Source organism: Rattus rattus, chromosome 5 (assembly GCF_011064425.1).
Source record: "Rattus rattus isolate New Zealand chromosome 5, Rrattus_CSIRO_v1, whole genome shotgun sequence".
Taxonomy (NCBI): domain Eukaryota; kingdom Metazoa; phylum Chordata; class Mammalia; order Rodentia; family Muridae; genus Rattus; species Rattus rattus.
Window position 1 is genome coordinate 124,406,828 of NC_046158.1, and position 15,874 is coordinate 124,422,701.

At 42.5% G+C, this 15,874-nt stretch overlaps 1 pseudogene; it reads left to right on the forward strand.

Moving 5' to 3' along the window:
• The first annotated feature begins 3,929 nt into the window (after nt 1-3,929).
• On the forward strand, nt 3,930-4,429 carry LOC116901015 (annotated as a pseudogene).
• Nucleotides 4,430-15,874: the final 11,445 nt, after the last annotated feature.

Consider the following 15,874-nt stretch of genomic DNA (forward strand, 5'->3'; position numbering starts at 1 on the left):
AAAGGACGGGAGCTACTACAATAACACGTTTAGTTTTGTGTTGTCTCTTTGAAGAAGTTTGTCATCGCAACAGGCCACAAAATCACCCTCAGATATTTAGATATTTGTGAGAGCTGAAGGAAGAGTGGCAGACTGACCTTGCCTGTGGTTTGCTGCATGGGACAGACAGGGGCTGCAGTTCTCTCTTGCTTTTCTTTAAAAGGAGAAGGAGCCCCGGGGAGCCTGTGCAGCCAGGGGAGTTGCTTTGAATTTCTCGGGCTTGAGAGGGAAAAAAGAAAAGGCAAAGAGAATAGAATGAGAAGCTCACACTAGCGACTCTATTTTTCTTTGAAAACGATTAAAAAACCCTTTGTGGTTGGGAGGATGTCACAGGGCGGGGCGGGTCTCTGTCACATTGCAAATGTTCTGTTCTATTTCATCAAGCAGACATGAAAATGCTAAAATTAACAGTGGTCTGTGTCCGGTCCTATTTCTTCAGGTTCCTCACCTCGCTCCTCAGGCTGGGAGGATTTTCGGTGAGGCTGACTCCTGGTTGTTACCAGGCTGGTTCTCTTTCCTGGTATTACGTGTGCTTTCACTGAGAGACACCCACATTTTAAATATGTATTTTAAGGTTTCAAAAAAATTGTGTAGGAGCTAGAGATATGGCTCAGCAGTGAAGAGCCCTGTGGTGCCGGGCAGCCTGGGCTGGCAGACCTTTGCTTCTGTGTCACCTGTCACTTGATTATTTCTTAGCTGCTGTAAATTGGGTGTGAGAAGAGCTCCGACCAGCACCCACACTTCCTTCTCAAATGTCAACACACTAAAAAACAAACACGGGAAGTGTTTTGGAAGCCGCCATCTGTTTGCTTTGCCAACTTGACCTTTGCTGGAATAGTAAGATGCTGCTATTTTGGAGGAGTGTTCTTCCGAGTGAGCTGAGTCAAGTAGAGTGTGTGTGTGTGTGTGTGTGTGTGTGTGTGTGTGTGTGTGTGTGTGTGTGAGAGAGAGAGAGAGTGTGTGTGTGTGAGTGTGAATGTGTGTGTGTGTGTGAGAGAGAGTGTGTGTGAGTGTGTGTGTGTGAGTGTGTGTGTGTGTGAATGTGTGTGTGTGTGAGTGTGTGTATATGTGAGTGTATGTGTGAGTGTGTGTGTGTGTAAGTGTGTGTGTGAGTGTATGTGAGTGTGTGTGTGAGTGTATGTGTGTGTGTGTGTGTGTGTGTGTGTGTGTGTGTGTGTGTGAGTGTGTGTGTGTGTGAGTGTATGTGAGTGTGTGTGTGTGTGAGTGTGTGTGTGAGTGTGTGTGTGTGAGTGTGTGTGTGTGTGTGAGTGTGTGAGTGTGTGAGCATGTGTGAGCGTGTGTGAGCGTGTGTGAGCGTGTGTGAGTGAGTGTGTGTGTGAGTGTGTGTGAGTGTACACATACATACATGCACACATGTATGTTTGCTCTAGAGTTTACAACATGCATTTTAAACATCTCTAATTCTACAGCACCACACTAAGTAACCCGTGCAGTATTGTACCTTATGGCTCTGTCCTGTGGGGTTGCTGCTGTCACCCCCACCTGCCACATGGTGGGATCACACTGGTGCTTTTTTTTTTTAATTGTTTCCTGAGTGGTTATTTTAAAGATAAATTCTGAGTGGTTATTTTAAAGATAAATTAAGGTTAAAAAAGATTGTTTGCCTTCATTTTTCTGATTATAGTTTTTCCTTTCATGCTGTGAACACAGCTTTCTGAACTATTTCATGTTCCTTCTCTTTGAAGAATTGCTTTCCATATTCCTTGAAGCACATATTTGAGGAAATCCTTAGTTTTCTCTTTTGCTTTTGAAGGGTAATTTTACTGGTCTGGAATTCTAACTTGTACTTTTTATGTTTTCAGTATTTAAATGTTTTATTTCTCTCCTTTAAAACTTTTTTTCTAATGTATTTTCAGTATTAAAGGGCATATAATGGTTGTACGTGTTTTTGGTGTGTAATGCAGCCTTTCAGACATGTATACATGTGTCAGATATACTGGCATGTCACACCAAAGACACATTGCTGTTTAGAACATTCCAAGTCTTCTGCACCAGCTCTCAGGAAGCATTCTCTGTGTTGTCAGTTGTAGGCATCCGTACCTACAGTACCTACCTAAGCAGTAGTAGTTGGTCTACTTCAGCGCGTTCTCATCCACCCGTCCCCTGTGCTCGCCTACCAACTGTTAGTTTAGGGGCAGGCGAGGGAAAGGGAGCTCTAGACTTCAGGCCAGAGATTTAACGTTGCAGGTAAGGGTCTGAAATAAGAAGCACGGTTCCTCAGACACAGTGTAAACACACTTTAAAAATCTATTTATCTGTCGATAGTCGCCTAGGTTGATTTCATTTCTTGGCTATTGTGAACAGTGAGTTAATTAACAGGTAATGCTGCCGTTCCTTTAGAGTGCGATCACAGCGCTTGCAGGTAAGTCCTGGGTAGTGGGATGGCTGTATCATAGGGTGATTTTATTTCTAGGTTTTTGAGAAACGTTCATACTGTTTTCCATATGGCTATTCTAATTTACATCCCCATCAAAAGTATGTCCGATTTTCTAATTCTCTACATCCTTACTAGCATTACCTGTGCTTTACAGCAGTCATTCTAACTGAGATAAACTGATATCTCATTGTGTGAGGTTTTTTTATATGTTTACTGGCTATCTGGATGTCTTCTGGGAAATGTCTATTCAGGTCATTTGCTCATTTAAAAATCACATTGTTTTTTAGATTGGTTTGTTTGAATTTCTTATATATTCTAAAAATCATTTTTCTTACAGTTTACAAATATTTCCCCCAATTGTCTAGGTTGTTTCTTTATTCTGTTGAATGCTTTCCTCTATAGAGAAAGCTTATAGTTTGATGTAATCCCATTTGTCGGTTTTTGCTTTCATTGACTATGGTTTTGCAATCATTTACAATTGTTTACTTATGATGTCCTTGAGTGTTTTCTCCTTACAGTTTTATAGTTTCAGGACTCACATTTAAGTCTTTGGTTCGTTTTGAGCTGATTTTTGTATATGGTGAGAGATGGAGTATTGTTTTTAAAACAAAATCTCAAACATTGGATTTACCAAAGGAAAATTTAGGAGCTAGACATGGCGGTGAAAGTCTGCTAACTCAGAAAGGCAGGGAAAGTATCCAGCCGACCTTTCTGCTCCACTGATGTCCCAGAAGGAAAAAACTCCTCTTCTTCTCTGTGCTTTCTTAAATGCCTGCCTTTGGATCCCTTCCCCCTAGCTAGGCTGCTTTGTCTGGCCTCAGTGGGAGAGAGTCCACCTAGTTTTGCTGTGACTTTTATGTACCAGAGTTGGTTGGTACCCATGGTGGGGCCTCTCCTTCCCTGAGGAAACGAGGGTGGGATGAAGGGGAAGGCTGTGATCAAGCTGTATAGGGAATAAATACATAAACTATTAGGAAAGCAAGAAGATGTTTTATGATGACAACATGGAATCGCCTGGGAAAACATGAAGACGGAGAAAGAGATCTGGATCAGAAGAGGTCCTGGGAGTCCCTATTTCCTGGAAGAAGCCCAGAACCAACCAGCAGTAACTGAGATCCGCTGATGATGAACCTACTAGACAGGAGGAAAGATAAACTGGACTGTCTCCTTACTCATCCTGGGGACTGGATCTTCTTCCCTCAAAGCTCAGGATGACGCAGGAACGGATTATAGGTAACATCAGCTTAGCATCACCAGAGGATGAGCAGAGCGGCCCTAAGGAAGCATACATTGCTGAGACCACCACCAAAATCAGCATCTCTAGGATGTATTATTACCCAAGAGCTTCTCACAGAAACACTTAAGAGGAAGGGAACTGTTGTTCACATCTGTTTTATAAGCAAAAACTGCTTCTTGACTTGTCACCCATGTTTATGCAACTTTAGTGGCAGTTACCAACTCAAAAGTCCCACAAATTGGCAAATAAATCCTTATGAGACTAATTTTTAATTTTCAGAAAGAAGATTAAAGAAATGACAAATGAATTTGTCTGAGTACTTCAAATTTTGATACATATCTTATTAATAAGCAAGATGTGGCACATGAAATTTTATGCATAGAGATGCTCACTTGGTTCCTGGAGAGAGCAGCAGGTGATAATGTCGAAATAGCTATTGGCTTGCTCAAAGAACGCAGCCTCAAATTAACACAGCGCCACCAAGAAGAATCAATGCTATTTTTAAATCTCTTTGAAACATTCTACATGAGTCTGAAATTGGCAGAGGAGTTCACCATATGATTAAAGTTGTGTTTGGTATACAGAAAAATGGATTTGAGAACTACCTGTTATCCTTGATGGACTTGACTCAGTTTACCCTCATGCTCGCTTTGGAGGATGACTGTAATCCTGTAGGTGTTCTTAATGCTTTCAAGATGGATCCTAGTCTTGTGGAGAATGAGGAAAAGTATAAGCTATTAAGAAGGAAAATTTTTTTTCTTATTAGAATATTTTATTTTAGGAGATCACACACACACACACACTTCACATTGGTGAGTCACCCCAGTGATATCCTCAGCTTTTTTGTGTGTGATCTTTTCTGTTATTTTCTTTTAATAGACAATATGATGCTTAAAAGACAAGAAATATTTCCAAATCAGACTTTAGGTAATAGATGTGTGTGTGTGTGTGTGTGTGTGTGTGTGTGTGTGTGTGAGTGTGTGTGTGTGAGTGTGTATCTACCATCTTACCTAGATGTTAGGCATTGAGTCCTAGCCCAAGGTTTTTGGAACAGGGTCTTACTATGTAGGGCAGGCTGTCCTTGAACTCTTTAAGTAACCCAGGCTGGGCTTGAGTTCCCTAAGTGTCTCCAAAGGGCTAGGATTATAGCACGGCACCGCCATTCTTGTCAAATTTCTGCTCTTTAAGACAGATCTTGCTTTGTGGGTCTAGCTGGTAAAGACCCAAGTCCCCTTGGCGGCTCACTGGAGGCATTCACTGGAATCTTTAAGAGTGCTAACAGGTCAGAAATTCACCAATAATGTTGACTTTTCTAGAGAGTTGTAAGTTCTTAGCTCAGAAAAGTTCTGCTCTTCTAGGTAAATGAATGCCAGTTGGATTCCCAGCTGTGACATGAAATTAGTGAATCAATCAAAGCTTGCTTTTGGTTTTGTTTTGCTTTGAACAGTGAGTTGGAGAACCCCTTAGTATAAGTCAGAATGTTCTGAGTCTAGAACTTGTGTCTTGTAGTTATACAAATGACCTGAAGCTAGAAACTGATCAGTTAAAAGTCAACAAATAGTGGTATGGTTTCATTTATCATCATCATCATCACCATCAACATCCATATCACCATCACCATCATCATCATCGACAGTATTATGCTTTAGTCTAGGCTATCCTGAAACTTACTATATAGCCCAGACTGGACCCAAACCCAGGCCAGTCTTCCACCTTCAGCCTCACAAGTACTAGAAGGACAGTTCCGAACCACCACATCTGTGTGAACAGGGTGTTGAAGGATTCCTAGCTTCAGGTCCTGCATTGGCCTCATTGAAGAGGTTCCTCACTCCTTGGTATTTGAGGCGATAGAGAGCCACTTGTGCATCTGGAGGAAGCTGGTAGTCCAAAAGGCTGTCAGCTGTGGTGGTGTTACACCTTTCTAACATATGACATTATCATCTATAGATAATCCTAGGTGATGGCCAGCAACCAATCCCTAAGTTTTTCTATAGTTATGGAGAAAATGAGGTGGAAATTATTACAAACCAATTAGAAACAGAGAGCAGCACCCATTGGCCAATCCCATGAGGGGGACAGTAGTTTTCAGCCAGAACAGTGTCTGTTGCTTGTCAGAGGCTCTGTGGTTTGTTGAGAACTTGCCACTCCTGGTATTGATGCTGACACATGGTTAGGCCCATTGGAACACCCATCATAACAAGGTTGACTCTGAAGGAATGCTTAGCTTCTGGCCTTTTAAGACAGGTGCTGTATGAGGTCTTTCTGCCTTGATGCATATCTAAAAGCTTGCAGAACTTTTAGTCTAAAACCTCTAAGATTCCTTCTTGTTCTGTTTCTTTTAGTAGGGAATCACAAATTTAGTAGGGAATTCACAAATAACTTTTCTCTTTTAAAATCTATTTTGAAATAAAATTTTATTCCAAAATTTTTCACTTGGCACATTTCAGAAATGCCACATTGCTCAGAGAAGGAAAACAGACAAACAAAACAACCCACCCCACCCCCACCATGCCAGCTTCTCCTGAGGCAGCCGTTACTGACCTGACTCCTTTACAATGGTTTCCCAAGGCGTTCACTCACTCTGTGTCTTTTTCATCTCATTTCGAGAGCTCAGGATACTCGCTCGGTACACAGCATCAACTGCTTCATTTCTGGAAAGAGTGTTGTGAATGTTCAAGCCATTTATTCTTCCAGAATAAACTTTATATTTTCCATTTGTATGTCATACATTTGAATCATAAAACTATCCCCAAGAATTTAAAATATTATAGAGTACTTAAAGTTAATCTAGAAAGGAAAGGGAAATTTGTTCAAGCAGAATCCTGAAACTCAAGTTGAAAGATCAGAAGTGCAGTTAGAGTGTGCAGGAGGATGGAGGACTTCTCAGAGGGTCAGGGTGGGAAAACTCCATGGTGTCATTGATGGGAGTTGCAGCTGAAGAAAGAGCCTTTCAGAGACTCAGGTCCTTGTGTTTGGGTTGTCACCTCAGTATAGTTCAAAAACAAATGTGTTCTCTTTGACTAACACCTGGAAAGAGTGGGGTCCTGAGAATGGCAGTGCGTGCTTTCACCCGCCGTACCTTCGGATGCTTCTTCAGAAAGAGTGCAGCAGGGGTCTCAGTATGTGTGGGGCCTGGGGAGGAGACGTCAGTTTCTGACATGTTTCCAAACAAAATCAAAGATCATGGACTAGCTGTGTTTCCAGCTTGCTTTTCTTATATGCATGGAGGGGCCTCCATACCAAACTTAACTCCTCAGGGCATCTGCTGATGGTGGCATTGGTGTTATCAGAAAGCAAACTCACAGAGTGGTGTTGCTATTGTGATCTGAGTAAACTCCATCACGTAGCATTAGATGTGGGGAAATAGGAAGTGCCCTATTAAGCTTTGGAATTTACTTTCACTTTTAGATGAAAAATCCTCTCATCGGGAAGCTTGGTAGTTTGTCAGCTGGGTTTTATTGTACTCAGAATCACAGAGGGAAACATCGCACACGTACATGCACATGCACACACGCAGCCAGGGCTGGCCTCTAGAAATGCATATGAAAATCCCCCTGAATTACTCTCTCTCACTTCGCTTGCTGGGGTTATAGACACGAGCCGTCACAACTAGTTCAGGACTAACTGAGAGTGCCGTTTATAATTAAAACCTTTTCTCATGTAAGTCACATTATTGTCTTATCATTTAAAGCTCACTTGGACATTTTATACTAAAAGACAACTTGAGTGGTATTAAAATTATCCCATAGACAGGTGCCCAGTTTGTTCCTTCCTTGTCCTTGCTTTAGGTCCCTAGCTCCCTGACTCCTATTCCCTTAAAAGGGTTTATATCTGTTTTTCAAAGAATTTATCCCATAAGTCTGTGTGAGCATAATATTGTGATATATAGATTTAATTTTATTTATATTTAGCTTAATTTCTTTCACACAGAGTAACACACGCTTCTCCTGCCTTGGCCTCCCAAGTGCTGGTGTCACAGGCATGGGCCACTGCGCCTCCCTCTTTCTTGTTTATTATTTTTTTTTAATGTCTTAAGGTCTGCACTGCTACTGCTACTTTTTTCTTTTTCTTTTTTTTTAAAGATTTATTTATGTATGTGAGTAACGGTCACTGTCTTCATGTATACCAGAAGAGGACATCAGATCCCATTACAGATGGTTGTGAGCCACCATGTGGTTGCTGGGAATTGAACTCAGGATCTCTGGAAGAGAAGTCAGTGCTCTTAACCACTGAGTCATCTCTCCAGCCTTTAAGGCAATTTCTTTCTTTCTTTTCTTTTTAAAATTTATTTATTTATTTTTATTAATCAGTCCATTTGTTTACATCTCAAACGATATCCCACTTCCTGGTTACCTCCACCAGCCCCCCACACCCCCTGCCCCCCTCTCCTTTGCCTGTATGAAAGTGCTCCCCCACCCCCACACACTCTCCCGCCCCACCACTCCAGCATCCATGATATCGCTGTTTTTAGTCCTTATATCGATGAGGATTAACCCAAGTAAAAATTATTGTTTAGTTCACGTACAATTCTAACCCCTCTTCATGACATCTCAGTTCTTGACGCCTTGTATATACTTCCGGCTTATTGTGCTATCTCCACCGCTTACGCCTTTTCATCTTATGTCAACTCTGCCTAGAGCAGTGGTTCTCAACCTTCCTAAGGTTGCCACCCTTAATACAGTTCTTCATGTCATGGTGACGCCCAACCATAAAGTGACTTTCTACAATTCATTGCTACTTCATAACTATAATTCTGCTACTGAGAAGTGTCTCAGTTTCTAAGACCATTAGAAATAAGTGTTTTCTGATGGTCGTGACCATCATGATTGAGAAACAGTGGTCCAGAGTCGTTTGAGAGATGGCAATCTCAGTTGAGAAAATGTCTCCATAAGATCAAGCTGCCTGAGAGGCTTTAGGGCATTTTCTTAGTTCATGATTGATGTGGGAAGCACCAGGGGAACCCCGACCCTGGGCTGGTGGTTCTGGGCTCTGTTAGAAAGCAGGTTGAGCAAACCAGGAGAGTAAGCTAGTAAACAGCACTTCCTCATGGCCTCTGCATCCACTCCTGCCTCCTTCCCTGCTTGAGTTCCTGTCCTGACATCCTAATGACGGGCTCTGATGTGGAAGTGTAAGCCAAATCAATTCTTTCCTCTGCAACTTGCTTTTGGTCATGGTGTTTTATCACAGTATAGTAACCCTGACTAAGACACTTCGCCATCAGATTTTTTAGTATAATATCAACCTAAATCAACCTGAACTCCTCCCCCAAATGCCTCCCAGAATTGCCTCCACAACTCCCTCCCAACATTTAGTTCTATCTATCTGTCTGTCTGTCTATCCATCCATGCATCTATGTCTAGTGCGCGTGCTCTCTCTCTCTCTCTACACACACACACACACACACACACACACACACACACACACACACACACACACACACACACACTGAGTCTAGTTTTTGCTGCCTATATACTCGTGAGTTTGGGGCCATCCACTGAAGTATGTCCAACCCTAAGGGTCATACCCTTGGACTTGTCCTCCTCCAGAAGCAACCAACTTTCTATAGCTCCTCTGGTACAGGTGGGTCTCACAAGCCTCTTCTTTCTCTTGCTGGAATAATCACTGGCTTGATCATATATAAGAAACCACACAATTTCATGAGTTCAGTGGTCCTGACATGTTCAGAAGACACATTTCACTCTGGTCTTCCTGAACCTGACTCTTACAATCTTCCACAGTGGTCCTCTCGGGGACCATTGTGGGGAGAGGGTATGATAGATGTTCCTAAGGTGAGTACTCCCTGGACACTCTATGCTTCAACCAGTTGTATGTTTCTGCACCAACTGTCAGTCATTGCAAAAGGAAAATGTTCTCATAAGATCTGTGAGCTATCCTCATCAATGGGTAGAGAGATATGAGTTTAGAGAACAGCTTGATACTATGTCCGTTTAGCAAAATAATGGTTACTCCTGGGGATTATAAGTTCTCCAACTATGGCCCATTGGATGGATTCATAGTACCAGGTATATGTTTCTTCTTAAGGAGCAGGCCTTAAAACTAAACAGAGTGGTCGGTTATTACCATAACATTCATGCCACTATTGCAAACATTGGCATACTTTGCCACCCTTGTGGCTTTTGTAGATCACAGGTAAGGGTTCGCATCTGGATAACACTACTGGTGACTTTTTTTTTAACCCCCAGCAACCTACATAATTTCCATCCAGGACTGTGAAAGGTAGCCATTAGAGGAAGCTTTGCTAGTCAGAACTAACTTGATTTCTCTGTGCACTGTGACCAAACTGTGTGCTGTCTTCATCAAGGAGAGCGTATGCTCAAGTCCTGGTAGGCAGCCAAAAATAATGACTTGTATTGTTTTGTATTGTATTGTTTTGGGGTTTCTGAGACACCCCTGATTTGAGGGAAACTATCTCACACCTAACACTCACATTGGAAAGTATGGCAGGGAAGTGGACTCAGGAGAGATAAATAACACTAAGGTTGCTTAAAAATCCATATAGAAACCTACTGTTTTATAATATTCAAATATACATATGTACATACTTGCAAAAATACATTATATACATACACATACGTTCTCTTTGGCTTTCTTGTTTAGATTTTTTTGAGGGTTATTCTGCCTTGTGTTATTTTCTTAAAGTAGAAATTCAGATTATGGATTTGACAGTTTCCCTCTTGTATAAATACCAAATGCTATGAATTTTCTCCTAGTAAATGGTGAACATTACAATTTTGATATGTTGTATTTTTCTCTTCACTTACTTCAAAATGTATTCTATTTTGCCCTGAGAGTTCTCTTTGAAGCAGGGGCCATTTAGAAGTATGTTCAGATCTTGCATGGTGGTTCAAAACTGTACATTGAGGTAAGAAAATTAATGTAAACTCAGGGCCAGCCTTAGACTACACAGTGAGTTTTAGGTCAGCCTGACCTATAGAATGAAATGCTGCCTCAAAAAATGAAAACTAAGGGGGCTGGAGAGATGGCTCAGCGGTTAAGAGCACTGATTGCTCTTCCAGAGGTCCTGAGTTCAATTCCCAGCAACCACATGGTGGCTCACAACCATCTGTAATGAGATCTGATGTCCTCTTCTGGTGTGTCTGAAGACAGCTACAGTGTACTCACATACATGAAATAAATACTTTTTAAAAATGAAGAAAAACACCCTAAAACTAACCAACCAACCAACCAAAGAACTGTGTTCAGTAATTTGGTGTACTATCTTTTTTAACTCAAACACCAGCATTATTGTAGAGATACTTTGATGAAAAGAGATTTGGGTTTACATATCAGAAGTTGCTAGATTTTTTGCACAGTTAAGTGAGGCAGTGTGATGCTGTGTTTTTGTGTGAATTTGAAGTGATGCCTTCAGCTAATTCTTAATACTTCAGGGTTTTAAAAGCAGGTTTTGCAGTCAGTCCATCTTAGCAATATTTTCTCTTTGTTCCTTTTAGCAAATTACCATCAGGCAGAACCGGATCCTGAAAAAGTCAAGATGCTAAGCCCCTACACTGCTTTAGGAATTCGGGACTCAAATATGAAAAGAAAATCAGAAACAAGACACTGGGAACCTGAATATCCCTGCAGAGAACACCAAAGGACCATTCCATTTTGTGTATTGCTGTGGTCTGATGGGGTAGTGGGTGTGGTGGGTGTGTGGGATGGGGGAATGCTTGTGGGTTCACACCCATGCCTTCCCCACAGAGAGAGGTCCATTGGTTTCCTTGCTTTCTACCATGTGTTGGCTTGCTTTTGGAACAGGCTGGCCCAGCATCATCTGTCCTCAAGTTTACTGTGGTGTATTGTGTGTCTGTGATCAGTCTCCAGCACATCCCTGCTGTCCATCATCTCCATCACTGAGTCGCAAGACAGGGCTGGTGTTAGGAGGCAACCAACAATAGCATACTGTATGAGACTTTGCATCGTATACACCTTCTCTTCTTTTCTAAAAATAAATAATAATAAAAGCATAGATCTCAATTAGATTCTGCTGTGTCTGTTTAATGATATTTGTAGAAATGTGGTGTGTCTGAACTCACTGGATGTATTCTACTTCACTTCAGAAAAGGCCTTGCAAGAGGCCTTCCACAAGTGGCTCACACAGGCCTCCGGTTGCAGAGTGAGAGGCTGTCTGTGGTAATTTATGACTGATAGCATTCTTAGAAGAGCGGTGAGAGGGAAGGGAGTGCAGATGGGCCAGAGCACCCTGATTGGGAACAGATGCAGCTTCCTGTAAGCCCTTGTCCAGCGTCTGCTCTGATGTGGATACATCCGAGCCAGTACACAAAGTCATGTGAAGAAAACCACATTCTGTCGAAGGAGTTAATTGTTCAGTAAACCATCTATAGCAGTCATTTTAAATACTATATAATGTTGAGAAATAATGTAGTTGCTTATGGTAAACAGTGATATCCTCTCTTAAAATAATATCCCTTGTCTTACTTGTTTGGCAATAATGTGCTGTCTATTCATGACCTTTGAAATGACTGAGTCCCTTCTGTCTGACCCACTTGTCTACTTCAAATGAGAGTACCGACTGTTCTTCCAGAGGTCCTGAGTTCAATTCCCAGCAGTCACCTGGTGACTTCCTTAAAAGACATAAAAAAAATTAAAGAAAGAAAACATATTAGGAAGAGTGAATGTGTGTGTGTGTGTGTGTGTGTGTGTGTGTGTGTGTGTGTGTGTGTGTGTATTTGTAAAAACCCTCATGTCAGTTATAACACAACTTCACAACTTCAACTTCTAGGAAAGGATTTGTCACTTAGTGAGGTTTGTCATAGAGCACAGGCATAGAGCAAAATGTATACTATTTAATATCCACATTTGAGGTTAAAAACACTGCACCCCAGTGCAGATCCAGGTCAGTTTTTCCAGCCCAGGGGCAGTGAAGTCCAAGAAGATGCCAACCTCACTCCATCTGAATTACCAAAGTAGGGTTTGACATGAATAAGTTTACTGGAATCCCTTTCTAACATGTGTCAGTGAGCACATTTGTCATAGATAAACTGCCACTCCAGTTGATCAGCACCAATTAGTGCTCACTGAACAGCTGCTGCCTGTCCTTGGAGTCAGGCAAGATGAGGACTGGGTAGTAAGAAGAGCTGGATGTTTGAACCCTGATAAAATGACACACGCTCACTGTCCACAGCTGTGTTTCTGGACCCCCCTTTAAAGGGACATAGGTCCACTGAAGCAGCCAGTCGTCTGAAGTGTCTGACATCAGGAGGAAGAAAGCAGAAAGAGCCAAGGCTCTGTAGCCCGGGGGAGAGCATTGGTGAGGATGCGAAAGATGTAGAAGAGACCCTGGGTCAGAAATAAAGAGAGGACCAGTGGGTGTAAGTTGCATTAGCATGGAGGCTGGTTTTCTAACGAAAAGAATATTCCCAACGTGGATGGTAATGTTGGGAGCTGCTGTTGTCTGAGCAGAAAACCCAGCCTACTTATGTGAACGGGGAGAACTTCTGTTTCAAGTAATTGGCTTTCAAAATCTCCCTTTGCAAAATGCAGGGGGGCAGGATGAATGTCAGGAAAATGTGCCGTTCGATCGAAGAGAGCATTTCTACCATCGTGAAGATCGTTTTCAGCTCCTGGGGTCAGAGAAGCAGTGAATTCATTCCTGACTGGTCTGGGAGGGCCAAATCTAAGGGGCCAACATGATAGAGAGATGCTGCGAGGTCAAGCAGAAACCATAGACAGCCATAGACCCATAATACAGCGTGTTAACCCTCCTTTGAAAGAAAGGTTGTTTCCAAGTCTGTCTGTGGGAGTAAAGGCTAAAGTTAGATTTTGGGCGCTTTTCTGCTTGCATAGGACAAACCCTTCTGTCTTTACATCCTTTTTAGCATCTCTGCCTTTTGCTTACTTATAAAGCTTGCTGTTTACTGTCTGCTCAAACATCTTTTGTGTGGGGATGGGAGAGGAGAGTCGTACCATGTATGGCTTTTTTTTTGAAAAGCCTTGGCAGATCTTAGACCCAGTACTTTAAACAGAACGGCGTGCCGACAATGCTGGGAACCAAGATCCATTTAATCTTGCCTTTTGTGGTTTACTTTACAGCAGAACAAGCCCTTGTGGCTACACAAAACATAGACCAAATAAAGGCATCCTCTCAGCCTCTCCTCATGGTTGGTGGTCCAGGGGAGGGAGAGAAGGCAGTTCCTCTCCCATGCCACCTTGAGATGATGATGGGTGGAGCTGTGATGATGCTGGCCATAGGCAAAACTTGGCATCTGTTGGTTTGATCCTACGGGACAAACACGCATACCCACCAGCACTCACTCCTTCGGACCTACTGTCACTTCAGTGTCCAGAACGAGAGAGATAGCCTTTGCTATTACTAATTTATCGTCGTCTGGCCTGTTCAGCCAGGTGCTTCCAGAATTCTTTGTAAATTCATTGCTGACACAAGGCCTTTTAAGACAGAGCAGAGAGCCTTGTATCAGAAGCTGGGCAAACTTCACAAGCCAGACCCCTCTCGACTACCATAGGAAAGATAAGGGAGACTGCCATTTAAGGGGGGCTAGCCTTCTAAAGTGCTACTATGCTTTCACTCTTTCCTGAGGCCTGGACAGCAACACATTCAATTTTGGAGTTCCCAAGCAGCAGCTTTAAATGCCCATTAGGAAATTATCTGTTAGTGTGGCATTTTAGACTGCTAAATCTAAGTTAATAGATTACCGTGGGATAATGGATTTGATATTTATAGGAGCTTCTCAATACCCTGTTTTGGTTCTTTACCGGCAATGAGTGAGCTTCAAATCCTTGAACAGAAAGTACATTGGGGTAGTCTCTTGAAGGGGCTGCAGCTGACAGGCCCTGTGTAGGAAGGAGATGGCTCAGGCTTAGATACAAAAAGAACTCTTCCCTGGGAAGAGTAAGAGATCTGTAGGAAGAGGTAGTATCGGCCAGATAGCCACAGTGTGTGATAGCAAGTGTGGTGGCCTTGAGGTGACAGGAAAGATGTTCAGATAACTGCCAGCAGATTGGTAGAAGTGGGTGTGGGGAGAGAGGGGACACAGAGGGATAAGGGCAGCAGCCAGACCTTAGGGGAAAGGGGTTCCATTATTCACAGTTAGGCCTGTCAGTGTCCATATGTTAGTATCCACATGTCTACATGCCTACAGCGTCTACAGGTCTCCCCAGACTGATGTGTCCTGGCTATTCAGCAGTTTTTCCTGTAACTGTGACCATTAAAACCCATATGCAGCGCTGCCATCGTGTGCCCAAGGCACCTGGATGTGAGTATGTGCGTATTGGGCCTTAACAGGCCAAGGGACGGCATAGACCTGGTTACCAAGGAACCTTGAGACAAATTACCGTTCCAGCTGTTGGGGACCGCCCTCCCTCCTCTGTCAAGTAGAATCAGTACTTCCCTTGCAGCATGGCTGTAAGGACTAAACAAGAGGAGACTCAGACTCAGAGCCGTGCCCTGGACAGATGCAGTGCCTGAGTGGACAGGTGCTGTTGCTGTAGACGATCCTATTCCTGGCTCATGTGGGAGCCCACAGGTAAGTAAAATTAACCACACCCCACCACTACCAAAATCACTGCAGTCTTGCTGGGGGCAGGCTATGGTCTGTTGGACTGTTCCTACAGCCATGTCCTTCCTTCCTCCCAGCTTCCTGTCACCTTCAGACCCGGTCTAGTTTTAATCTTTGGCTAAATCCAACGCACAGGAGAGAGCTAGTTTTCCACAAAAAGTCCTCATATCAGTCAATGTATTATTTCTTGTCTCACTTGACACATGTTTCTCCTGCCCATCTTTCCCATTCCTGCTGAAACCAAGCTATATTCTATTTTGCAGTATTTTGCTGATCAATCCAGCAATCTTGTCAAACAATATAGTTTAGCACAAGGTGTTACTCTATGAAGTCATCCTGCCTCCCAATTTACCTAGTTCTTTCTCACAGTGCCCCAAACCGTCTGTGTAACCATCTATTCTAGAATGTTCTAGGAGCTCACATACAACTAGTATGCTTGTAGTATCTGTCATTCATTCTACAAAACTGATCTTTGTATTTTAGCATGACTTTTAAAGTTACCCCATGGTAACTACAGTCTGTGGTCACATCTTTTTAAAACTTAATTTCATTCAGAGAAATTCATAATTTTCTCCTCACCTACCTTGGGCCTGAAGGCCACTTTGATGATGTTTATTTTATCTTTTCTGAGTTTCAAATGTT